This window comes from Bos javanicus, chromosome 4 (genome assembly GCF_032452875.1).
Source record: "Bos javanicus breed banteng chromosome 4, ARS-OSU_banteng_1.0, whole genome shotgun sequence".
In the NCBI taxonomy this organism is placed as follows: Eukaryota; Metazoa; Chordata; class Mammalia; order Artiodactyla; family Bovidae; genus Bos; species Bos javanicus.
In genome coordinates, this window is record NC_083871.1 from 101,189,687 (window position 1) to 101,215,658 (window position 25,972).

General features: G+C 40.8%; 1 protein-coding gene across 1 annotated transcript in view; it reads left to right on the forward strand.

Annotated features, from left to right (window-relative positions):
• The first annotated feature begins 215 nt into the window (after window positions 1–215).
• CHRM2 (cholinergic receptor muscarinic 2) overlaps window positions 216–25,972 on the forward strand; it is a 164,157-nt gene continuing 138,400 nt past the window's right edge. The window contains exons 1-2 of the mRNA XM_061414825.1: window positions 216–856; window positions 1,122–1,288. The gene's annotated coding sequence lies outside the window, so the exon portion shown is untranslated. The remainder of the gene's footprint in view (window positions 857–1,121; window positions 1,289–25,972) is intronic.

The window sequence follows — 25,972 nt, forward strand, 5'->3', positions numbered from 1 at the left end:
GTCAAAGAAAACATGGGCATTCACCCCAGTGTGAAAGAAGAAAGAAAACAGTTACCTCTTCCTCTTATACATTTGCCAGTGTCCCAAAGAAATAAACAATCTGTGAATAGTTCAGCACGATTATATGTTTACAAAGCATAGAGGATTTATTCTAATATTTTCCCACCTGGAAAAACTGGGCTTAAGCGTCTTCGGCAATCAGAAAGCAACACCGAGTCCTTCCCAATATGTCATGTCACTTTTATAGCAATCATACTTGCAGGAATGGGACTGGGCAATGGTGGTAACTGTGAACGTTCTGATGTAGAAATTGCAGATGGAGAGCTTGGCTCTGGGGATGGACGTGGAAAGGAGCAGAAAGGAGCCTGGAGAAAAGGCTGTCATATTTGCTCAGAAGAACCGCCAAATCAGAGAGCAGAGAAGATTTCATTGGAGGAGCGCCTTCAACAGCAACTAATCCCGTCATATTGAAAGAAAATTGTAAATGTTTTCTCCAGAAATTGTCTGCCCATCGCAGCTAATCGAACACACACTGACGAATACACACACACTCTCTTTTTATACCAAAGGTGCCCGGACTCAGAGACCCGCTCCAGCGAGTGCGCGTGACACACACGGACACGCATACACACACGAACGCACACACGCCAGCCTGCGGGTTGGCCAGAGCCTTGAAACTGCAGATTCCACTCGGAGATCGCCAGAGGCACCGAACTAATTAGTAATTAGTTGCCCCTACACTAATAACTACTTCCCCAATCACTTTGGTGAAGAAATGAATCCCGCCCAGCTCGTCAGTCCAGCCAGGTCTCCGTTCTGTCTTGCTCTCCAGACTCCTCTTCTTCGTGAAAGCCAGGTTTGAAAGTCCTTTTTGCTTCTTCGCCTTTGGTGTTTTGGTGTGGCGGGCGGGGGCAGTGTCACTTTAACTCCAGTCTACACCGCCAAGGGCCTCCAGACTCGTAAAGTGCCTGGGACGCGTGTGGGGTGCGCGACTCTGCTAGCGCGCGCCCGAGCCCCGCGGCTCTTGCCCGAGCCTTTGGGTCCGCTCTCTCCCCGCCTCCCCCCGCCCCACCCCTCCGAGTGTCGCGGCACCAACTAATCTTCTCCTTTTCGTTTGCAAGATCAAGGGAGAGAGCAAGCCGGCGCCCGGCCTTGGACTCTGAGCCGCGCGCGGCTAGCTCCGCGGCGGGTCAGCCCCGAACCTGTGAAGGGCTCCACGCTCCTGCCAGCCAGCCCACGCCAGGGATACTGCAGCCCGGGGAGGCAACTGGAGCTAATCCGGCGGCAGGTAAGGACAGCCAGCTGCTCAGCCCTCCGCTGGCCAGCGCCAGGGACCCTGGCACCTCCCGATTCTCCGGAACGGGCGCGGAGGGGACTGGGGTGAGGGAATTGGCAAATTCTTCCACAAGTCCAGATCCTCAAACGGAAACTTTGATTTCTGGGGCTTGGAGAACTGAGGGCAGCGATGGCGGGTCTGGAAAGCAGGAGCAGAAGAGGCAGAGCGCGGGAAGGGATGCCATTCCGCGGGTCACCGAGTCCGGAGGAATGTGGCGATGGCAGCCTGGGGGCCCGAGCCGGCCGGCGCGTCGCGCCCTCTTCCAGCCCGCCACCCCCTCCACTGTCACCAACTCCCCCTTCCTTGCGGTGTCCGCAAGACCGGGGAGCTTCGCCCTCTCCTGCCCCTCACGTTGCTTCCAGCCTGGGGTCTGGCCACGTCTCCCAGGCGTTTAGGGTGGAGGCCTGGCTCCCCGGCTCCGCACGATCCGCGGGTTCCGCTCTGTGAGCGCCAGCGCCAGGTGGCCGGAGGGAGGCTTCGCGCTGTGGTCCTAGGAGCGTGGCCAAGGGCGGGGGGGACACGAATGGGGAGAGGGTCCCAGGACGGAGCAGGCGGAAGCCTTCTGCAACCTCGTCCCATTTCGGCCCGAACATGAGGTCGGCCGTCCGCCTCGGCTAGAGGACAGGGTCTCAGCCCCAAGCCCGCGGGGTCCCGGACCGTGCCAGGGCTGCGCCGACAGCCACCTCACAATGAGCTCTGAGCCACCCCGGCGGGCTTCGGGGTTGTAGATTGGGAACGACTGCACCCACAATATCCCTTTGCCGTCCGCACCTGCGGACTCGGGCGATCACAGATAACTTGTAGCTCTCGGAACCTGCGAGGTACGGACGGTCCAAGCCCGCGCAGGGGAGATCGCGCAGCAATTCCACCTGTGCGCTCTGCCCCGCGCCCCTGGGGCGTCCCCGGCGGGGCCGGACGCTGCTTGCCTGGGAGAGCTCTGAAGAGGTCAAGACTCGAGATTCCCCGGAATCACTGGCTCAGAAAGCAGCGCACACCCACTGCCTCAACCTCCCGACAGCGTCCCCAACCTTCTCTAGCCCCCTGCTTGTCGCGTTCCTCCAGGCTGCTCTAAGCCACAAAATCGTGAAAAAGAGGGTCCACTGGGCTCGCCAGACCCACGCCTTGAGACCAGGGTTGCCTGTAAGGAAATATCTCTGGGGAGTCCCTCGGGATGGAGGGGAGGGAGGAGAGAGGAGAAACGGAGGTAAATGCCTAAGTCAAGCAGAGCTGTCGACCGACATCTCACCCGAGCCGCCCTCCTGTGTCCTTAGTCGGTTCACGGCCACGGCCCGCCTGTGACGGAGGCCACCTAGGGCTCCAAGTCGGCCCGCCCAATCGCGGGGAGCGCAGCAAGAGCACGGAGCCTTCAAGTCCTCAAGCTCCGGAATCCCCCGCACTGACTTTCTATTTCCCTTTCATCTTGCCTTTTTCTGGTTTGTGTTGCCTTTCTTGCTCTTCTTAGCGCTGGGTGGCAGTGGGTTCGTGTAGTTTGCCCATCCCCTAGTACACGCAGCAAGCGACACAACACGCATCTCCCTGCTGTACCGCACACCCGCCCGCGCTCCCGCACGCAGCCCCCGCCCCCCAATTCCACAACCCCAAGCGCCTGCGGCAAGGACCACCTCCTTGACCAGGATCACAGTCACGGCGGCGGTGGCCTTGGCTCCGAGGAGGGCTGAGCCGGCCCAGATTCCAGAGAGAAACAGTGGGGCAATGGGAAAGGCCTGGGGAAAACTTGAATTTGGGTTGAGGGTGGTGTAGGGGGAGACTCTGAGGGCAGAGGCCTCCAGCACTGTAGCTCGGCTGCAGCTGCTCTGAGGGGACCCTGAGGCTCTGGCCCCCTCAGCGCCTGCGTAGAGGAGAGCCCACCCTTAGGAAAGCAATCTCTCTCTGGGGAAGTTCAGAGAGCCAGGTCCTGGGGTGGACCAGCAGCTCACTTTGCTCCAGACCTTTCCGGTTTACCTGCCTTGAGAGGGCTCTGAAATGTGGCACCTCGTACACTGCAGCTATTCACCCAACCTTGGGCCACAGGATCCTCCTACTGTATTTTGTTGGCAATCAAATATAATATATGCATTATACTGAAAATATATAGAAGGATATATAGAGAGAGTACACTTTCATTGATAAGCAAATAATAAGGATGATGACACAGTTAAGAAACTGCAATTAGGTGTGTGTATGTGGGGTCTTTGGGGTGGTAACCACAAGGGGATAATCATAGAATTAAATCCGTAGATCACACTAAGAACTATATTAGGCTACAATTCAGAAAGTGGACTTTTTGAGACTCTTGGCAAATGGATGGAAGAATTTTGTGCCAACAATGTAGCAGCTTTGCAGGATTTGATGGCTAAGGATTCAAGAAGTAATGCTATTATCAGATGAATTTTTATTATGACTATTATTAGTAAATGTCTAGCTGTGGCAGTACTATAAGCAACTTCTATTGACTCTACATGCTTTATTAGGCTAAACAATTATGCCAATTAAAGCTGAAAAGTAAAACTTGACCCTAAAAAGGCATGGAAGTACCAACCAACTCAGCTGACTATTTTAAAACTCTGTGAATGAGATGGGGCAGGAGTGGGGTAAAGTCCTTGGATCCCAAAATTCATGGTGGGCTTCCTGAAAATGCTTGGTCTTCCTGTAAAAGAAAAGTGTGTTTGTTTATATAAGTGTGTTTGAGGTTGTCTGGGGGGATTGTAGGGAGAAAATAGGTCAATTTGAATATCCCTATCCTAGTTTAAGTTTAAAAGAACCCACAGAATGTGTTTGTAACTCAGCTGACTTCAGAGATAAGTGTAGGAGACTGTGCTGTGTGCTCAGTCACTCAGTCGTGTCCGACTCTTTGCGACCACACATACTGTTGCCTGCCAGGCTCCTCTGTTCATGGGATTTCCTGGCAAGAATACTGGATGGATTGCCATTTCCTACTCCAGGGAATTTTTCCAACCCAGGGATCGAACCCATGTCTCCTGAGTCTCCTGCATTGGCAGGTGGATTCTTTACCACTGAGCCACCTGGGAAGCCAAATGTAGGAAAGCCAGCAGTCAAATGTAGGTAAAAGTCTCTTTGGAATGAGCCCCCACAGTCTGTCAATATGGGGGGACATCTTCACATTTAAAAACCCACATTGCTCCAAACACGATCCTATCCCCTTCTTTGCCCAGATAACCCCTAACATCTGGGGTTATCTGAACTTCTATGTACTTCAGTGGCAGTTTTACAATTCTAATTTCAGAGTAGCCAACCCTCTGAGCACAGGAGGAGGGAAGCGAAGTCTCAGAGTTTTGGGGAAAACAGCAGACCACAGAGAAGGGAGGGAGGGCAGGGAACCCGCTTTCCTGGAGAAGGACCAACAGGAGACACGTCACTCTAACCCACAGCAGTGAACAAAGGTGAAGCCAGTGTAAGAGAGGAAGAAGAGGAGGCCACTTATTCTAATAAAGGAGTTGAAGAGAGAATGGGAAGGAAAAAATGAGGACAAGAATCTGTGAGCATGCCATTACGAGCCCCATAATAATCTCCATCACTGATGTCAGCCCTTGGGGCATGCCTGTGAGAGAATGCCCATGAGCAACTGCCTAAATATGACCACTCAAACCCACTCTTACTCTTATCTTAATCTTTCTTTAGTTTACTCAGTAGGATCAAGAGACTGACAGAAACACTTTGTCACACAGTCTCCTTGAGGGACCTGGTTTTCTTCTTTTAACTTTGTATTGGAGTTGAGTTGGCATTTTACAATGTGAGCCTGTGTTGTGTTCCTCAGTGGACTTCTCTATATCAAAACCATCTGTATTCCCCTGGTGACCCCCTGGTTTATTCCCTGTCTCCTGTTCCCATTTTGTCTACCTTCGGTTCACTCAGCAGATGTGGGGACTGCTTTCCTTAAAAGGTATCAGAGCAAGGGTACTGACCGCACACCCCAAAGCTCAGCAGGGCCACATGGCGATCATGGGGACGGTAGTGTGTGTTTTGTGTGGAACAAAGGAAGCAGGTCATTTTCCCTTGGAAATGCATTTTCATATAGTGTGTTCTAAGTCTCTGAAACTGTCCCAAGCACTTCACATGTATGATATCATCTTTCTGTCAGGGCTTTATCCCCAGCGTTTAAAAGAGTGTCTGTCTTCTAGGAGTTTATTAACTATTTGTTGAATGAGTGAATTGATGAGCCAGTTTCTTATTGTATCACAGCCACAATCCTATGAATTAGATGTTAGTGTCCCCATTTTACAAATGAGGAAACTGGCTTTCAGAGGGGTCAGGTAATGACCCAAGATCACACAGCTAGTAAGTCGCAGTCCCTGGATTCAAACAAGGGCTGTTGGACTCTAGTCTTTGGACTCGTGTTGGAATCCAGGCTTTGTCTTACTCTGTGGAGATACAGTGTACGTGTTCCCCTATGTTTGAGGAAATCACAACTCTGGTGTTTAGAGTCCAACAGTGTTCTCCCCACTCCTTCAGTTAAACTGTGTATTCTGGTTGTATTCCCTAAAGCCTAAGCAAGAAAGATTCATTGCCAACTAGATTCTTCTGTTGGCATAACCTGCTTGACCCAGTGATTGCCTCTGGCAGAGTAAAGTAAGGGCACAGAAATTACCTGGTATTTTGGCAGATGCTATTTTCACCTGTAGCAACACCAAGATTTCCTTTTGTCTGGTGCAGGAGGATGAAAGAGTTTTTGATAGTACCCAATTCAACTCACCTTAAGTGTTGAAGTGAGTAAAGAGGTTTTCCATTGTGATGCAGTTAACCAAGAACTGCCTCAGAGTATACGCATTCCCACTTTCCTCTAGTTGTCTCTCCACATGAGTTCCTCTTTCTTTATATTAAGATTGTTTGTGTTTTGAAGTTCTGAGTTTGAATGGCAGGTTTTGATTTTAGTTAAAACTGATCATCCACCTTTGCTTTGAAAAGCATAGTGTGACTTTGTGAACATACGATTAGCAAAGTGTGTGAGGCTTGTTCTGACTGGTTTGCCTCCTTCTACACTTGATATATTCTTGTCTTTATTTCATTTCCCTTTTTCTGCACACATGTTCAAGCTCCTTCTTTTATACTGTGACCTAAATATACAGTCATCTTAACTGGTGCTGTTACCATGGTAATGTCTCATGGTAGATAAGGGTACACACTAAAAAATCAGTCTCTTTCATTAGCAATGGAATTCCTTCTTTGTTTTTCGCCCCCCTCTCCCCAATCCAAGCTTTCACTGAATGGCGCCCTCTGGTGTCCGGTAACAGGAAGCACACTACTGTGGATTGGGCAAGAAACATTTTTTAAAATTGAGAGAATTTTTGTTTCAATAATTTGAGGTGGACAAAAGCAAGAAAGACTCATATTAATTAGTATGTTTCTAAGTAAAAATATTAGTAGAAAACATTCATTGCCTGAACATATTAAGTACTGTTTGCTGTGTAGAGTTCTAGAAAGTTATGGGAAATGGATATTTATGATCCTTATGTGTTTAACATTATTGTGAAAATTTTTCTGTGGGATTTACAAAGAGAGTTTTGTTATGGGAGATATTGAGATATCTCTGGATGAGATATCTAAGCTAATGGATTGTTTCGTATGTTTAAGTCTTTAAAATTTCAAAATGGAAGTGTTCTGTCTTTAGAATGGGAACATTGTTTTTGCTGGATAGGATATATAATAGTGTTGATGATGATGATGATGATAAAATAATATTTGCATGTGTAATTTGTTGTTTTGTTATTGGAGAAACTTGAAAGTTTTGCTCTTTATTATTGTGTGAATATATAATATGCATATTATTATTATTTACAAATCACATGACACATTAGAAGTAAGGTTGACATGCTAGAAGTATCTTCTTTCTTCCTCACTCCAGTTCCACTGTCACCATCTGAGTCATCAAATCAAACATCTCTTAGATTTGTCTGGACTTCATCCTCTCTTCTCCATCCACACATCTTTTTTAGATCCTCAGCGTCTCTTACTTGAACTGTCACCAGAGCCTTGTGTTTCTATGGTCTCCCACCTTCAGTCTTTCTCTAGTACAATCTATGCCTCGCATTGCTGGAATAACCTTTCTAAAATGCAAATCTGAACATGTTATTCTCTTGTTAAAAATTCTTCACTGTCTCAACTGTCTAGGATAAACTAAAAATCAAATCCACATGAGATCTTCCATAGATGACCAAAGCCTTTATTCAAAGCTCTGTTAGCCACTTCTCCATTCCCCTTCTACACAAGGAAATAATACATATATATAAATAGCTTAGTGTAATGACTGACATAGAGTAAATGCAAAGTAAATATTGGTCAAATTTGTTTTCTCTTCATTCTTCTCTTTTTCCTCCTTCTCTTCATTTAATTTACTATTAGTATAAAACTAATAAGCAGTAATAAATATAATACTTAAACTAGTCATTTCCCTAACTAATAATAATAGGTAAGAAAAGCTATGGTGTGGCAGATATTTTGCCGAATATTTAGCATCCTATAATTTCATTTAATTTCTCACAATCAGGTACATTGCTGTATGGGATTGGCAGAATTGTTTTCTTGGGTATTAAAATGAACTGTTTACAGAATGGTTAGCCTGCAAGAGTTGTAGGCAAGTTGAATGATTTTTACCTGGTACTGGTAATGGGGCACTAACCAGAATTTGTTAGGGATGCTGATAATGTCTGTATTGAGAACAGAGGCCATATTTGCATACATGACAGTGATATACATTTCAACTGTGTTAGAATCAGAGCTTTACAGAGCATTATTTTTCCCCAATATTTTGAGTAGATAATAGGTAACTCTATTAATATGCATAATCCCCCATTCCATTTTATTGTATCAAGGAAATTATAGGCATCTCCATAGGTCAAATAACTAGTTTAGAGTCAAATTTCCAACCCGTGGCTAATGTGCAGCAAAAACAAAACTGAAGATCTATGTTTTTAAGATCAGTGAAAATAAACAGCAAACTGTGTGGAAGCAGAGCATTATTTTGAAGTCATCTGGATTTACAGGGTTCAGTAGAGCAGGACTTCTTGTTTCTGAAGTTGAGGCTCCTAGATCCCTTCGAATGTTTATCTCATGGAAGAAATGGATCTTTTTCAGCAGTCCACATTCATCATCAACCAGATTCTGAATTATTTGAATCAAATCACCTCTGTCTTCTAAGAAGTCTTTCAAAGAGTTTCATTCACTGGTTGAGTCCTTGAAATACCCTATTCTTCTTGAAGAGATTCGGGGTCGGCAGATTTGGGGCCAGACCCAAGAATCTGTGTGTTTAGCACCTCATGTGATACTGAGGTGGGTAAACACAGGACTACATTTTAAAATAAGATCATATGGAAGAACTGGCATCTAAAGGGCAATGGAGAAGTACAAAGATTGGATAACCAACCCAAAGGCTGCTACCAATATCATCAAGAGTCTTCCTTGTATGAGCCACTGAGACTGAGATCTTGTTTGTGGTCAGAGACTATTCGATCTTTCAGTTACATGTGATGAGTAACAACTCAGGAGAATATCCAAAGATAAAGATGATTCTCTTCTATGTCATATGACTCTGACACTTATTTGTCTAGATGGAGTATAGTTCTTACGTATACCTTATGTCCACAGAGTTAAATCAGTCCTGGTTATTGAAGAAATAAGCACTTGATGTCTTTCCATTTTCTCTGTCCAAAATTATTCATTCTCTCTGATACTTCCTTGGGAAGATGTCTTCATGGTTCCAGAGCTGCTCTGTGCACTCTCCTGTCTGGGGTTCTGTCTAGATTTCTGTTACTAATCTAGCAGACCAAGCACCTGGCCCTCTTCCCCTTCCTCTCTTGGAGCTCTAATGGAGGAGTTCTAGTGGAGGAGAGTGGAGAAATTGTCACAAATGTTAATGGGGATACATTTCACTGTTACTGTTACAAAATGTTGGTGCACTGTAATGAACCCCAGTAGCAGACTGATATAAAACCTCCTCCAGGAAAGGAATGTTATGGTGGTTTTTCCTGATGTTATTGCTCACCATCGGTCCTGAAGTTGTCTTCCACTTTAATAAGCAAAGAATTGCCTTCCCCTACCTCATCAACTATGCCAAGTCAGTAAACAAGATGAAATAATATTGGAAGAAAAACCTATAATTTCTTGATTATTTAATTAACTACTAAGGAACTCTTTAGAAGGAATGCAATGAGAAGCTAAAGAATTACCTAAAGGCTAATTTTTCCTACTCTCTATAAAAGCTAAGCATGGAATAATTTGATTATCAAGAGAAGAACATAAATTTCATACAATTTCATATTGTTGAACATAATGAAGATTTTCTAATACTCTGCTCTGCTACCATATAGCCAGAATAAAAATAGGAAATGATAGGGAAACTCTATTTAATTGTATTCTTTGGAGAGCATCAGGACATTTGGTTTCATTTTAGGAAGAAAATAAAGAGCAGCCCCAAAGGCAAAGTGCTTCCCAAATCTGCCTGCTGTTTTCTTGCTTCATCCTCAAAATTACTTTGCTACCAGATTTTATCAGTGGTGTGGGCCGTTTTGTCTTCACATGTAAGCTTAAAATTATAGACTTTTCTCTCCTTTTCTATTGTGTCCTGGGAGTACTGAAGGCAGGGAGAACAGTGGACGATGTAGGTTTAGCTTCTGTTGTCTCTGGCTGATGGGTGCCAAGCAAGGGATCACACTTTTGCATTTACTTTAAAGTGAGCATGACTGGATATTTTTCATGACTGAATGTTTCCACGTTAGGGAAAATTTCAGAATTTTGAATGAGATACTCTTCTGTGACAACAATAAAGACAATCAGATCAGATCAGTCGCTCAGTCGTGTCCGACTCTTTGCGACCCCATGAATCGCAGCATGCCAGGCCTCCCTGTCCATCACCAACTCCCAGAGTTCACTCAGACTCATGTCCATCGAGTCAGTGATGCCATCCAGCCATCTCATCCTCTGTCATCCCCTTCTCCTCTTGCCCCCAATCCCTCCCAGCATCAGAGTCTTTTCCAACATGTCAACTCTTAGCATGAGGTGGCCAAAGTACTGATTTCATTCCTTCCAAAGAAATCCCAGGGCTGATCTCCTTCAGAATGGACTGGTTGGATCTCCTTGCAGTCCAAGGGACTCTCAAGAGTCTTCTCCAACACCACAGTTCAAAAGCATCAATTCTTCGGTGCTCAGCCTTCTTCACAGTCAACTCTCACATCCATACATGACCACAGGAAAAACCATAGCCTTGACTAGATGAACCTTTGGTGGCAAAGAAATGTCTCTGCTTTTGAATATGCTATCTAGGTTGGTCATAACTTTCCTTCCAAGGAGTAAGCGTCTTTTAATTTCATGGCTGCAGTCACCATCTGCAGTGATTTTGGAGCCCAGAAAAATAAAGTCTGACACTCTTTCCACTGTTTCCCCATCTATTTCCCATGAAGTGATGGGACCAGATGCCGTGATCTTCGTTTTCTGAATAAAGACAATAAAAATAGTGAAATCATAGCCACTCTTTCTTGAGTGTCTACCACAGTTTAGACCCTGTGCCATTTTCTTTATGTATACTATTCCTATAGCTTACACCAATCCGATGCGATAGAGGGTTGTTTTTTCTTTCTAAGTAAGTGCAGAAATTCTTGCCAGTGGACACAAAATAACTTGTTAAGACTTAAGAGTAAGTTCATTGCTTTGGGCATCAGTCTCACATCTAAAATCAAAGATGAGTATTAAATTTTTGTTTGTTTGTTAATTTTGTTTTACTACCATAAGGAGTTTCTTTAAAAGAATATCCAATTGTATTATTTGCCATCTAATTCTGATAAAGTCAAGGAAAAAGAGGGAAGAAAAAGGGGCACATCACACTGACTTAAGAATATGGAAACATGAAAACACAGTTTATACTTGAGGAATCAGTCTTAGATATATTTAGAATCTACCTTGGCCACTCACCTCCTGGTTTAGTCTGATAGTAGGCTTCATGTTTGAAGATGCTTTATCCTTCTTAGCCCCCTGGGAGCTCTCTCTAGGTACAGAGGGGACAAGAGTCTTAATATAGCTTCTAGGTGTGGAATTGCCAAGGCATAAAACATGACTCTGTGAGTATTTATAAAACATATACAAATATATATAGGAACACTTTTGTTGACTATGAAAACACTATGTGTTGTTAAAATATTATTTGATCTTCTGTTTCCTATTGTGCTACCTATTCCTTTTCTTTGCAAGACAATTGCTATGACTTAACATTAACCTCCACGTTGCATATGTAAAAGGCCAAAGCAGCTAATTATTCTGAGGGATAAAGCATCAGTGGATTAATTCTATTCCTGTTTACATGCCCACTGTCAACTCTTAACTATTTGTTTGTGTGTCCTAAGTCTCCAGGAATCATTAGTGTCTATTGGTAAATGATAATACCAGCTAATTTTTTTTTACAATTAATTGAAATTTCACACTCTTACGTTTCAATATCAGTCAATATTTTTACATACTGACACTTTTAATCAAGGAGTATCTTTCACAAGGGAGCAACAGCAAGGCCCTCATTAATTAAAGTGATAATTATTCTCCCTTGCAGTTAGTTACATAACACATTCTTCAAGAAATTCACATCCTTAGCATTCCTCTTTAAACCTCTCTCATTTAAAAGAAGATTCCTTGGCTTCTATCTCTGTAGGAATTTACTAAAAATTCACATTACTTTTATTTTCGAGAAGTGATATAGAAAGGAGGTCATATTTATTTTCCAGCGTTTCCATATTCAAACAAAATAAAATGACATCGTTTCTATCATTTAAGTGTTCAGATCGAATCTCAGGAGTCATTTTCAAGGGAGAAGGATGTTGTCAAATGTCTCCCCTTTGATGTTCACCGGCTTATTTTAGCTTCTGTATCGCAATGCGAATTCCCATGATCCACTTCTCTTGGATCATTCTTTGGTTTCTCAACCCTCAGCTGCTTAATTGCTCCTGCCTCTCGGCAGCTTTTTCAGTACACAAAAGTTTGTGACATTTCCCCCTCTGATTCAGTCCCGTGATTTTAGAAGATATTGAATCTAGAGTGTAGGCTCTAACTGGCAGCCCTGCTGTCTTCTCCTTTATTAGGTATTGCTCCAGTTCTTATATTTTGCCACCTTATGGTGTGAGATGCACTTTTAGAAATATTCGATGGTGACTGTTAGCTGATTTCCCTAATACTTAGGAACAGCAGATCATTGAAATCACTGTGCCATATACTGGCCAGAGTTTCTAAAGGTCATTTTCTGCATTTGCTTCTTTTAATTAAATTAGAGTTGGTTATTCATCCCAGTTGCTGGAAATATTTGACTACTTTAAAAAATTTTTTCTCCCAAACTCCATGTGCTCTTATTTTAATTTCCCAATAAATTGAATATGAAATGATATCAATAGATCAGTTATCTAAAATTCAAAATGATTTTTCATTACTCTGTATAATTACTGAAAGATAACTTCCTTGCTGCTCGTCTTTGTGTGTGTGTGTGTGTGTGTGTGTTTCAAAGAAGTTTTAGGTTCACAGCAGAACTGACTAGAAAGTACAATGAATTCTCGTATGCTTCCTGCCCGCATACAGGGATGGCTTCTTCCACAGTCGACATCAGCCACTAGAGAGGGGCCCTGGTTACAATGGATGAACTCACAGTTCCTAGTTTACAGTAGGGTTCACTCTTGGTGTTGTATTTTCCAAGAGTTTTGACAAATGTAAAGGTAATAACATGTATCCACCAATGTAGTATCATAAAGGGTAATTTCATTGCCCCACAAAATCCTCTGTGCTCCCCCTTATGTACACCTCTTTCCCTCCTAACCGGGCACAGCCACTGATCCTTTTACTGTCTCCAGAGTTTTGCATTTTCCAGAATGTTATACAGCTGGAATCATATAGTATGTAGACTCTTCAGATTGGCTTCTTAAACTTAGTAATATGCATTTATGTTTCCTTCATGTTTTTTCTTAGCTTGATGGCTCATTCAATACTTGCCATCTTGTGGTTTTTATTTAACTATTTTTATTTCTCATTATTATATTTTTCACTGTATATATTGGAATCTCACTATTTATATAGATAGTTATATATCTATATCTATCTATATATATGTATATAGTAAATCAGACAACAAAAATATTTTGCCTCTTTGCTGAAAGACTTAGATAGTGTGTTTATCCAGTGTGGGCAACTCTTCAGCTCCTTGGAGTCTGTAATTATGAGAAGATGAAGAATGGACATTGCAAATCTTTTTTTTTTTTTTCTGTTTCTCTTTTCCAAGATCTTCCAAGTCTCAGCAGATCACTTATAATGAAGCTAAGAATAAAACCTGAGAACTTACCTAAGATACTTTTACTGACCTTTAAATGGAGCATAAACTTAACTTGTTTTATCAGTAGCAGACAGAGTATTCTTAATTTATTTGAAAAGTAAGACAAATCCTAAGAGGCTTTTAAAATTTGACTTTTAGTATCTCTGCTTGGGCTCACTCTTTGGCTTAAACATGTACCTTCTATTCAAGTCCTTTACACAGTGAATGAAGTTGTCATTGATATTCTCTGGTTTCATAAGAAGAGACACGCTCCATAAAGGGAAGATTTGCATTTTGTGGTTTTTAAAGTTTTGCTCAGCATCTTATAAATATTTTTATATTTATAAATATTTTTAATGATGATTTTATGCCCTTAGTCTGCTTTCTGTTGTTCAGTCACTAAGTCGTGTCCAACTCTTTGCAACCCCATGGACTGTAGCACACTAGGCTTCCCTGTCCTTCACTATCTCCTGGAGTTTGCTCAAACATCATTGAGTCAATGATGCTATCCAACCATCTTTTCCTCTGTTGCCTCTGCTGAACATCCAAAATTTCTTACTACCCTAATCTTCTTCTATTGGTTTCATAACAAGAAGTCACCATTTTCTGAAATAGCTCAAAGAAATTCTCTTTCTAGGTAAAATTTTCCTTTCAAAATAACCCTTTTCTTCTGATAAGTTTTCCCACTTTTGAAACCAACACTTCGTCTAAGCTTGAGCAAAATTTTCTGTGGGGTACCTTTGTAGGTATATGGTATTATTATTACTTTGTTTAAGCTGAATGTAATTAATAACCATCACATGAACTTTTAAAGTAACTCATTTTGATTGTTATTATATGTAGGGTATGTTGAAACAAATTTTAGTTAGCACAGATCACATAGGATTTAAATATACCACTTTTTTTTTTTCATACTAGGATGGACTTTCAATACATCAAAAACAATGGACTCTATTTCATTCCATCTACAAGATAATATGGAGAATTATCTAAAAAGATGGAGAATGATTTACATCATGAAATGGAGTAACATTCTGCATACCTTGCCATACTATGTAGTCTTAGTCTTTTTTTTTTTCACAGTATTTATTTATGTTAGATTTTTCAGCACAAGAAATTGGAAAATAATTTAATTGATTCTCAGAGACAATGATTAATTCACAATAAAAGTCAATAGGTCAATACAACTTATAAAATTATTATTAGTAGTCTTAGTCTTATGCATAGAATTGGAATAAGAATTTATTTGTTCTTTTATTCATTAATTCAACAAATATTTACTTAGCACTTACTTTATGCAAATCACATTGCTTTGCTATCCCTAGCTATCCCTCCTACCTGACCCCTGTCTATCATCCTGCAGAAATATTCCTGGGGAAGTGGAGATACTATACTCACATGCCCAATTTCACCCCCTTCTTTACTCAGGCTTAGCATTCTGTCATAATAGCACTCTGCAGCCTTGTTAGTTATAGTGGAGCTGTGCTCTTCGGCAGCCAGAAACTTCCACTGGCCTTCACTATTGACTAGAGAGCTTAGAAAGAAAAGGTTTTAACCTTTTTCTCTAACTTGAGGTTCCAGTATCTCACAAAAGATATACTCCACTGTCAGGCAGTATAAAATAGTGGTTAAGAATTTGCATTTTGGATACCATTGTATTGTTGCCAGTTTGTCTTTAATTCCTTTGACTTCACAGAGTCAAGTCTTTAGTGAAGTGTTCAAAATTATATAGTCTTATGCACTTATTTTACACTTAAGGAAAGTGAGCAAGAAATGGAAGTGAGTTGCTCTGTCGGTGACGATGATTTAAGGTGACAGAGCCAGGACTGGGGCCTGAACGTCTTGATGCCCGTGCATTTTCAGTTGCATTACCCCATCATGTCTACCCCTATGAAATGCTCTATATGATTATTCTTAATTCTTGAGTTTCTTTCTAAAAAAAAAATCTTGAGCTATACAACCCCCTTGCTAGTCTTTTTTAGTTCTGTGGGACTTCTGAATCTTTTTTCCATCTCCCCTCTTCTGTTTCCCTGATGTTTTCAAAGTGGAGCTTCCCTGGTGGCTCAGATGTAAAGAGTCTGCCTGCAATGCAGGAGACATGGGTGTTTTGGGTAGGGAAGATCTCCTGGAGAAGGGAAGGGCTACCCACTCCAGTATTCTTGCCTAGAGAATTCCACGGACTGAGGATCCTGGCAGGCTACAGTCCATGGGGTCCCAAAGAGTTGGATATGACTCCGTGACTAACACTTTCTCATGATTTAGTGGTAACATTTTGTTGGAAATGCTGAGGTTTAAGTAAGAGTGAAAATCAAAACTTTGACAACAGGTTATGACATGGGGGTCAACCTTTCATAATACAGATTGATCATTTTGTCGTTCTTCTGGGTTCTTGCTGCGAATCAACCCTGATTCAGTGAGATACTACAATCTTGCAAGAATCAACTATTCTGCTTTCCAGAAGCTTTGGAAATTTCATCTATTCATTTTTGCTACTGGAACAGCATATAAATAGAGTTTTCATTAATCCTTTCAGTTATCTATTTGGACCAGTATTTTTTTTTTTAATAATGTTGATGCTCATCAAAAGATATCAACTCAACCTTTTAACTTGACATAATAAAAGATAATTGAAAACAAGTTCTGCAATGTTTTTTTCCATGGAGATATATGACAAATGCTAAAAGCAGAGAGAAATATGATGGATGAAGCCTTTTATAAACGTCACCAATGGTGGTGGTTTAGTCACCAAGTTGTGTCCAACTCTTGTGACCCCATGGGCTGAAGCCTGCCAGCCTCCTCTGTCTGTGGGATTCTCCAGGCAAGAATACTGGAGTGGGTTGCCATTTCGTTCTCCAAAATGACACCAAAATCTACCTCTTTATTCTGTTTCTCCACTTCATGAGGTCATTAGGAAACTTTGTTGTTATATCTACTTCCAAATTGGCAAAAATTGTCCATCTTTAGCGTAAAAAAAGAGACAAATTGGAAAGCTGTAGTTTGATGTCATCTCTCCTAATTCTGTCCATGTACTTTTCTTCCAAATAGCAGATTACTTCATCCTGAAGTCTTGATAACCATAAATGTAATCAACTTGGCCACAAATATTTTCAAAATGAAATGCCCATTTTTTTGGTTGTCTTTTTGCTTCGTTTTCTATCAGAGTAAAATGGAGAGGAGAAGCAGTGGGCGATAAGTTGAAAATTGGTGTTGTCTGGGACACTGGGTATTTCATGGTCCAGAGAAATTCACAACGAGGTGACAGAATGCTCTCTCAGACCACTGTCACTTACACCGGAACGTGATGTGCTCCTGGGGAATGTTGGGAGGGCACTTGCAGAGCTATTTTAAGAGGCGTTTGAAACTGTGAAAGCACAAGAAAGTTACAGGAGAACATGTCAGAGCCTTGTTTGTAAATACTGTGTTCTCTTTATGGGTTACTGAGTGGCAAAAATCAAAAGAGTGTTTTTGCCAAGAAATAAAGCTGCTTATCTTGCCTCACTAGCAGAGAATTCCACATAAATGATGACCTTAAATTAAATGGAACATCTTAACAAAAACCTCAGGAAGTCGTTTTGTGTTTTATCAATATGTTTCTCCAGTGTGAACTCCCAAGTAGTTGGTACTAGTAAGATTAATCACATCAGAAGACGGATGAGACTTTGTTCTCAGAGAAATTGTATTTGAGGAGACCGAAAGCTAATTTGCCTCCAATTTTAGAAAATGTTTCATTCGTCTTCATATAGATTCAAAGAAAAAGATTTAGATAGGGATGGCAATCCTTCTTTGGCAGATTGCACCTCTTTAATGATGGAGGAAAGCGAGAATCAGATTGGACTCCACTGCTTTCTACCTTTGTCTGTGGAACCCCTGTGGATTTCAGAGAGGGCTGGAATACAGCTTGCTGAAACAGATGAACATGACTAGGAATTCCCTTTGACTCCATCCTTCTCAGGAAAAAAAATCCCAAATCCAAGGAGATATATATGCTTAGTCACTCAGTTGTGTCCGACTCTTTGTGACCCCAGGAATTGTAGCCCACCAGGTTCCTCTGTCCATGGGGATTCTCCAGGCAAGAATACTGCAGTGGGTTGTCATGCCCTCCACCAGAGGATCTTCCCAAACCAGGGGTTGAACCCAGGTCTTCCACACTGCAGGTGGATTCTTTATGGTCTGAGCCACCAGGGAAGCCCGTGTGTGTGTGTGTGTGTGTGTGTGTGTGTGTATGTACATATGTATGTATTCATATAAAGGGAACATTATTCATATTTCAAACTGAGGAAAAAATCTGTTACTCATGTCAGTATCACTTTCATTCTGTATTTAGAGCTTACTTTTCTATCTTCCTCCCATATTATCAGTTATTATAGGGAAAGTGCGTGTAAGTGCTGTGTAAGGGACAGATACTGACACAGTGGTGAGCACTGTGTACTTAGTCATGTCCAATGTTTGGCAACCAGTGGACTGTAGCTCACCAGGCTCCTCTCAAGAATACTGGAGTGGGTTGCCATTTCCTCCTCCAGGGGATCTTCCCAACGCAGTGATCGAACGCATGTCTCTTGCATCCCCTGTATTGGCAGGCAGATTCTTTTACCACTGCGCCACCTGGGAAGCCCCTGATACAGTGGTAATACTTGCTTATTCATTTGTTCTTCAACATTACTGTAAAATTAGGTACAACCAGGTACTCTGTTGGCCATCTAGGATGCAAAGAGGAATAACCATAATCCTAGCCCTGACAAATTTTCCTTGGAGATGTGGTGAAGAACACATGATATATAGGTGTTATGACAGAGGTGTTAAGACTCCTGCAACAATAGAGGAGAAGGGTGGGACTAACTCAACTAAAGTCTGGGTTAACAGGGCGTTTAAAAATAAGAGGTTTTTTCTGGATTGATGGGGCATGTCTTTGTCAGCTCAGACTCCTGGAACAAATATATGTCATAGACTAGATGGCTTCAACAACAAACATTGTAATTGAGCACTTATTGTATATAAAGTATTTTGAATATATACATTTATATAAAATGATTCTAAATATGTGTATGTAAGGTATGAAGAGAATAACTATACTCTAGCTTATCAAGCAATGACTATCACAACAGAATAAAAAAAAGTATCAAAATAAGTGAAGTACGCATTGGGAGGTCAGAAAAAAAAATAGTGTGGATTTGAGCAAATGATCCCTTTTATTTGCGTGTTGCTTTAGAGTTCCCAAAGCTCGTCATTGCATTGTTTTAGAGCCTGGGTTTGGTGCCAAGTACAGCCTCTATCTGTTTCTGTATGGCCTCTAGCCAAGAATGATTTTTGAATTGTTAAAGAGTTGTTTAAAAAAGCAGAAACATGAGCAACAGAAACCAAATGTGACTTCCCATGTCTCTAATACTTAGTGTCTGGCACTTTACAAAAAAGTCCCTTCTTTTAGAAGAAGCTTCACAGACACTTCTATTGCTTCTCAAAGTGTAACTACCATACCTCCACTTAGTTGGAAAAGGCAAAATGGCTGAAGCCTAAGAACCTAACATCATGTAGTTTGCGTTAAGGGAACTCGATTTGTTGTGGTGGTTCTAACTGATAAATTCTGTATTCCATTATCCCATGTATATACACCCAGTGGATCAGATCTCTGAGCTTGTCTTTCAGAACTCATTCCATCTCTTCATCTTTGTGCTTGACTCCTACTCTCTTGAAGTCATATTTGTGGGTTATTTAATGATAATCTAAAATAATACTGTTTAAAAAACACTTTTCAATTTACAATGAATTAAATCCATCACCTCATTCATTTCCTTAAAACCCTAAAAGGGGGATAATTACAAACTGAGAAACTTCAAAATTAGCAATCTCAGATGATTTGTCTAGGGTGATACAGCTTGGATGAGAGTTCAGAAAGCCCAGCTGTCTTTGGGGTGTGTTTTCCATCCTTCCTCACAGAAAACCCACTACACCATTGCCAGAAATGCCCTTGAGTGTACAAAAGTCAATTGGGAACTTGGTTGTGGTAAATCCTCTAGATGGATTATGTGATAAATCCTATAGAAACATAAATTAAGAATGATGGGTCCGTCCTTTTCTCTTGAATTACCTCACCTTCAAAAAACAGAGAATTTGTTACAGAATTCAGAACCCCTCTAACCCTGCCTCACAGGAAGAATTCTGTCTCCTTCCTGAGGAAACCAAGTGTCCACTCAGGGAAGATGAGGAAGTCTCTGATGCTTGATCTCTGTGAAGCTCCTCTTTGTGAGATACTTTGTAATATAGCTTTTAAATTTTACCTGGAAACATCTCATTATGACTGTCTCTATGATACATTAGAAGAAATAGATGTACAGAAAAGTTCTGTGTCCTGAGAGGCACTTGGATGGCCTTTTTTGATTCATAGAGACAACCTTAGCTGGAGAGTCTATGGAAAGGGAATTTGAGGTAAAGATGCCTATAGGATTTTTGAATCCTCTGTGGGGAACATAAGGTTTCCCCTGGGAGTCCTAAGGAGCACTCTCTGGATATACTACAGTTACCTCAGGTACAGATTAAGAAGATGAACAGTTGTAACTCCCTTTCTTCCTTGGGTTTCCCAGGTGGTGCTAGTGGTAAGAAATCCCCCTGCCAGTGCAGGAGATGCAGTAGACTTGGGTTCAAATCCTGGGTCAGGAAGATCCCTGGAGTGGGGAATGACAACCCACTCCAGCATTCTTGCCTGGAAAATCCCGTGGACAAAGGAGCCTGGCAGGGCTACAGTCTGTGGGATCACAAAAGAATCAGAGAAGACTGAGCACTTACTCTTCTTCCTTACCCTGGCTCTGCTGGGTGTGTTGCTTTGCCTTGCTGTATTTAAACCCCCTTCCCATGATGTCTGATAAATGTATACATTCATATACTGGGGAAAGGAGAGATGTGAGAATCTCTGAGAACCTTCCTGGTTTAATCCTTGCTTCAGCCTAAAGCAAACAGTAGACCTCTGGTGTTGGAAGCTATGGGAATTTAGTGAGAAATATTTTAGCAGGTTTTCAGAAAGAAATTACATAGATGAGTAAGAATAACATTTTTCAAATCACACCAGTCATCAGCCCTCAATCCTCAGGGCAAAAGCCTTCTCTACTAGGGAATGAATTTTGAGAAATGAGGGATTAGCATTTCCTGGTCAGACTGTTTGTTGATGAGCCGCTTGCCTCACAGTTTTCCTTAGTTTAACTTGGGGCTAGGATCTGTTTTATTTCCTCCAATGGGAAAATCATAAGAATAGTTATTCCTGTTAGTAAAGTGACTTGGGAGCTTCAAAGAAATGTTAGTGTGATTATTCCAATTTAAAGTGATGACCTGTTCAAAAAAGAACTTTTTTGTCTCATGGCCCAATTTGTCTGTCCTCATTTCCTTCAGAAGTATTGATCTTGAATACTGTTACAATATTCAGTGCTAGTGGCTGGATGTATTCCGAGGAGACTAGCTGATGGTGTGAGATTGAACGCCCAGCCATCGTCGAGTGCTAGCCCTTTGCAGGTAACTTTGAGTGCACAGGGGGACCCTTTCTTTTCATGCAGAGATGATGACTTTGGAGCATGTCTAGCTCTTCTAGAGCTAAGGAAGAGAATAAGCATTACATGCCTGTTTAACATGTATTGACTTCACATTTTTATTTTTGCTTCTATTGTTACATTTATAATCCTGTGTGTACGCTATGTGCTCAGTCAATCAGTCACGTCCTATCTTTGTGACCCCATGTATTGTAGCCCTTTGGGCTCCTCTGTCCATGGGATTTTCCCAGCAAGAATACTGGAGTGGGTTGCCATTTCCTCCTCCAGGGGATCTTTCAAATCTGAATCTCCTGGATTGGTAGACAGATTACCACTGAGCCACCTGATTCTGTGAGGTAGTGTTATCATTGATTTCCAGGTGAGGAATATGAGTATTTAAGAGTTTTCTCAATCTCAACTTTAAGTAATGGCGGAATCAGGAAATAAAGCAGTTTTTCCAACTCAAGTACAATTACCTTTTTTTCCAAAATGTGACTCTCAGGACATCATCCAATTCTGCAGCTTCTTCATTTCTGTAATGGATATTACTAATACCTATACTTCTGACTTCATAATGTTATTCAAGAATCAAAATAAATACATTTGGAAGCCTTTTATGACCACTTAAAATGCTATACAACTGAAGTATACTAAAATTATTATTGTTATCTCCAACTGTATTTATTTAGTTTATCTGTATAGTACTGTTTCCAGGATGCTTTTTTTTTTATGTTGAACATATTTTTAAATTATGTGTCTTGTATTTTTAGACTGACTCACTCCTTTTGGACCCAGAGATATCTCACAAACATAAGGCAGACGTGAGACCTTGGATATCTTCTCAATTGACTAGGATTAGCCAGCGAAGAATATGGAAAGAATATAAAGAATTCTCTCTGCCCTAGCATACCTTATGCATACTCAGCTGTTCCACATTGTTTTCCACCAAAGTTCAGCATGGACCTCACAATTAATTGTTCTGTAGGTCTTTTTTTTTTTTTTTTTTTAAACTGCAAGTCATAGGTTAAAGTTGCCAAATTTTTAAAGAAATTCCCTCCAAACTAAAATAATATATTTCTAACCTTGAGGAGAGTTATGAAGTGTCTGGTTTGCACTTAAGTAAAATTTCTGGAAGTGCTGCCTTGTATCCTGCTAAGATAGATTGGGAAGGAAGTAAATGAATTGTAATCTAAGGAAAGGTGTGGTCACATGTAATCAGAACCATGATATCAGCTCAATGGCCTTTTATGTCACTGCCTCTAGTACAAGGCGGTGTACTGCTGTGACAGCATAGCTAAGACTAACCAATGATATTGATCATATATTCTGAGAAAAAATATAGGTTCTGAACTGAGTATTTTTTATGATCATTGGCTTCCTTTCAAATTCAATAATTTTTTTTTTTTTTTTTTTTTTGCAGAATCCCAAAAGGATGTCAGTACTCAGTAGAAAATTGCCATGTTCTGCAGTAGTGAGAACTTGTGACTCAGAGGCAGAAAGATCATGAATAGAAACAGTCTGTTTATCAGGGTTGTTCTAGGGAGAAGCCTCAGAGGACTTGCCTTCATTCTGATAGCCAGAAACCATGGGTTCTCCTCTAGTGAGTAATCTTTCCAGCCTGAAGAGAGTGCGGGGTTTGCCACTCTGGCTGTGTCCACTCGAAGTAGACTACAACAGATGTCTCTCTTCAAATATGCTGTCTGCGTTAAAGCTGTCTTTTGTTGAGTACATCTTAAGATCCAATTGCTGTGTGTGTGTATATCATTGCTGTAGTTGTTTAGCTGCTAAGTTGTTTCGGACTCTTTTGAGACCCCCGCTGGACTGTAGTCTCCCAGGTTCCTCTGTCCATGAAATTTCCCAGGCAAGAATACTGGAGAGGGTTGACACTGCCTCCTCCAGGACATCTTTCCTGGCCCAGGAATTTAACCCTGTATATATATGTATATACATATATATACACACACACACTCAGTCTCCACCAAACTTCAGGTAAATTTTATCTCCATTTTACAGATAAGGAAATAGAGGTTTAGAAAGGTTGAATAACATAAACAAGGCCATCGTGCCAGTAGGAGCTGAAGCTAGGATTCAAATGCAAACCAGTATCTTTGTCTCTAGGTAACACTATCATCCTTAGAAGGGGCAATAATGTTTAAAGGGGCAATTGTCCTAAAGGGGCAATAATGTTTAAAGAAAGGAGGTTCTTGAAAGGACAGATAGAAAAAGATGACCTTCTACCTAGAATAGATTTTCCTCTCAAAATTCATCCTTTTTTAAAGCACTTTTAGTGTGTAGTTAGGTGTTCTTTATTAAATTCGTAATGTAGAAAGGGATAATGAAATAAGTCCTTATATTCCTGCCACCCAGAGTAATTTTATTTTTTTAATTGTGACAAAGTATACATTATAAGACTTACCATTTTAATCATTTTAAAGTGTACAGTTCAGTGGCATAAAGTATATTCTCATTGTTATACAATCATTACCATTATCCATCTCTAGAGATTTTTTGCCATCCTGGACTGAAACTCTGTACCCATTTTTGTATACCTTCAACAAGCTCCTGGCAACCACTATTCTCCTTTCTCGTTTCCTTTTTAGGTATCATCTATATATCCATTCTCACCTGCCAGCATCTCTCTTTGGATGTTTCACTAACATCTCCAAAATAAAATGTTGCTACCTCCTAAATGTATTTTAGAAGGTATTTTAGCAACCTTCCTCCTGCATTTATCCACTTGTCTCCTTGTCTTTTTTACTTCAGGAAATGGCGCTACCATCAACAAACTAGATAAATCGAGAAACTCAGTACTCGTTTTTAAAATAAACTTCTAAAAATTTAGTATCGTTTCAGAGCTAATAGAAAAGTTACAAAAAATTGTACACAGAGTTCTCATATACCCCCTTCCACCCAGTTTTCCCTGTTGTTAAGATTTTACATTGTTGTTCAGTCACTAAGTTGTGTAAAAGTGGATTCTTTACCACTAGACCATCTGGGAAGCCCATCCTAGCTGTAAGGCCACCTCTAATCCCACCAGTTATGTCTGAGTCATCTATGTTGGTCACCTATGTTATAGAGCAGTATTTCTCAAACTTTGGTATAATTATAAATCACCTGAGGGAACTTGTTACAATGCAGGTTATGCTTCAGTAAGTAAGTTTCAGATTCCATCTGTCAAGCAAGCTCCCAGGTAATGCCAAGGCTGGTAGCCTACGCACTAAACTGAGTAACAAGATCACAAAAGACCAAGGGTATCTGCTATCAACATGACTTATTATTGATAATATTAAGACTTATCATCCGCATGAGGGAATGTCTGTGATGCCTCATTTTTTTTCTGCCCTCCCTCCCCTCTTTATACTCCCTATTACAATTTTCAGTGGATGATCTAGAACTTCGCCATGAGATATTGGCCACACTGGTTTGTCTTTCAGTTTCTTGAACATGATATGCCCATTTCAGCTTGAAAGTTGCTGTGTAGAGTATACACCATTTACTGTTTTCTTCATGTAGGACTCTCACTTAAGCATGGGAAGCATCTTCTCATGTTCAGTCTGATTGCTACTCCTTAGAAAGCCTTTACCTGTGAGTCAGTCTAAAGTAATGGCTTGATTTATAAGCAGTCTTAGTACTCGGTCTATTTTCTTCCTAGAATTTGATGCAGTTGTTTATGTAACTTTTATGTCTTTAATATCTTACTAGAAGGCAGAAGCAAGAACTCTCTAGTTTGCCACTGAATCATCAGGGCCTAAAACATTATCTGCTATATAGTAGATATTAATGTTTGTTAGGTAAATGCCAAGCTTGACTTTGAAAGATGAGGCGAAAGGCACATATATTGGATAATTCTTTTTTATTGCTTATTCCTTTGGGAGAATTTATTGTAATTTCTGTTGTTTTTTTTTATGATTGCTAGTTATGTCATCTTTTCATTCCTGTATCTTTGGACATCCCAGAATCGTATAGGTTCAGGGGGAAACTTGTTCATCCAGGTTTTTCTGAGGAAGGAATTCTTCATGGAGAAAAGCTTGCTGGGCTCAACAACACACAGTTGCTGAGAGTTGTTGGAAAGGTCCTTAGAACCTCAGCCCGAGGCTTAGGTGGGAGCCTACAGTTAGGTGAGTAACAGCAGTTCTTACTCTGATGTGTGTTTCTTTAAGACACATGATGTAAGTTAAAAAAGAGACAGACTTAGGGAAGGAACTTATGGTTGCCAGGGAGAAGGGATAGTAAGGAGTTTGGGATGAGCATGTACACACTGCTGTATTTAAAATGGATAACCAACAAGGACCTACTGAATGGAACACTGCTCAATGTTAACCTAGATGGGAGGTGAGTTTGGGGGAGAATGGATACATGTATGTGTATGGCTGAGTCTCTTCTGTATGCACCTGAATCTATCACGATATTGTTAATCAGTTATACCCCGATATCAAAAATAAAGGTTCAGATTCAGACTCACCAAACTCAGATTGGGCCGTGACACTTATAATTAATGGAAGATGCCAATTAATACAATGTAATAATATTCTAATGACAAAACACTGCCTTTAATGTGCCACATATTTTTTTAATTAATTTATTTTAATTGGACGATAATTACTTTACAATATTGTGATGTTTTTTGCCAGATATCAATTGCATTGGGTAATTCTGATGATAATTTATATTTAAAGAATTTTAAATTACTGTTTTCTTAAATTACTGATAGTTGGTACATTGTGCTTCATTAAATTTATCTAATGTCAGTTATATTTCTTGCTTTGATACATAAATTGAGAATATACTTTAAGAAGATTGGAAGAACAAGATTTACTTTCTGTGCCAAATAAAGGAAAATTATAG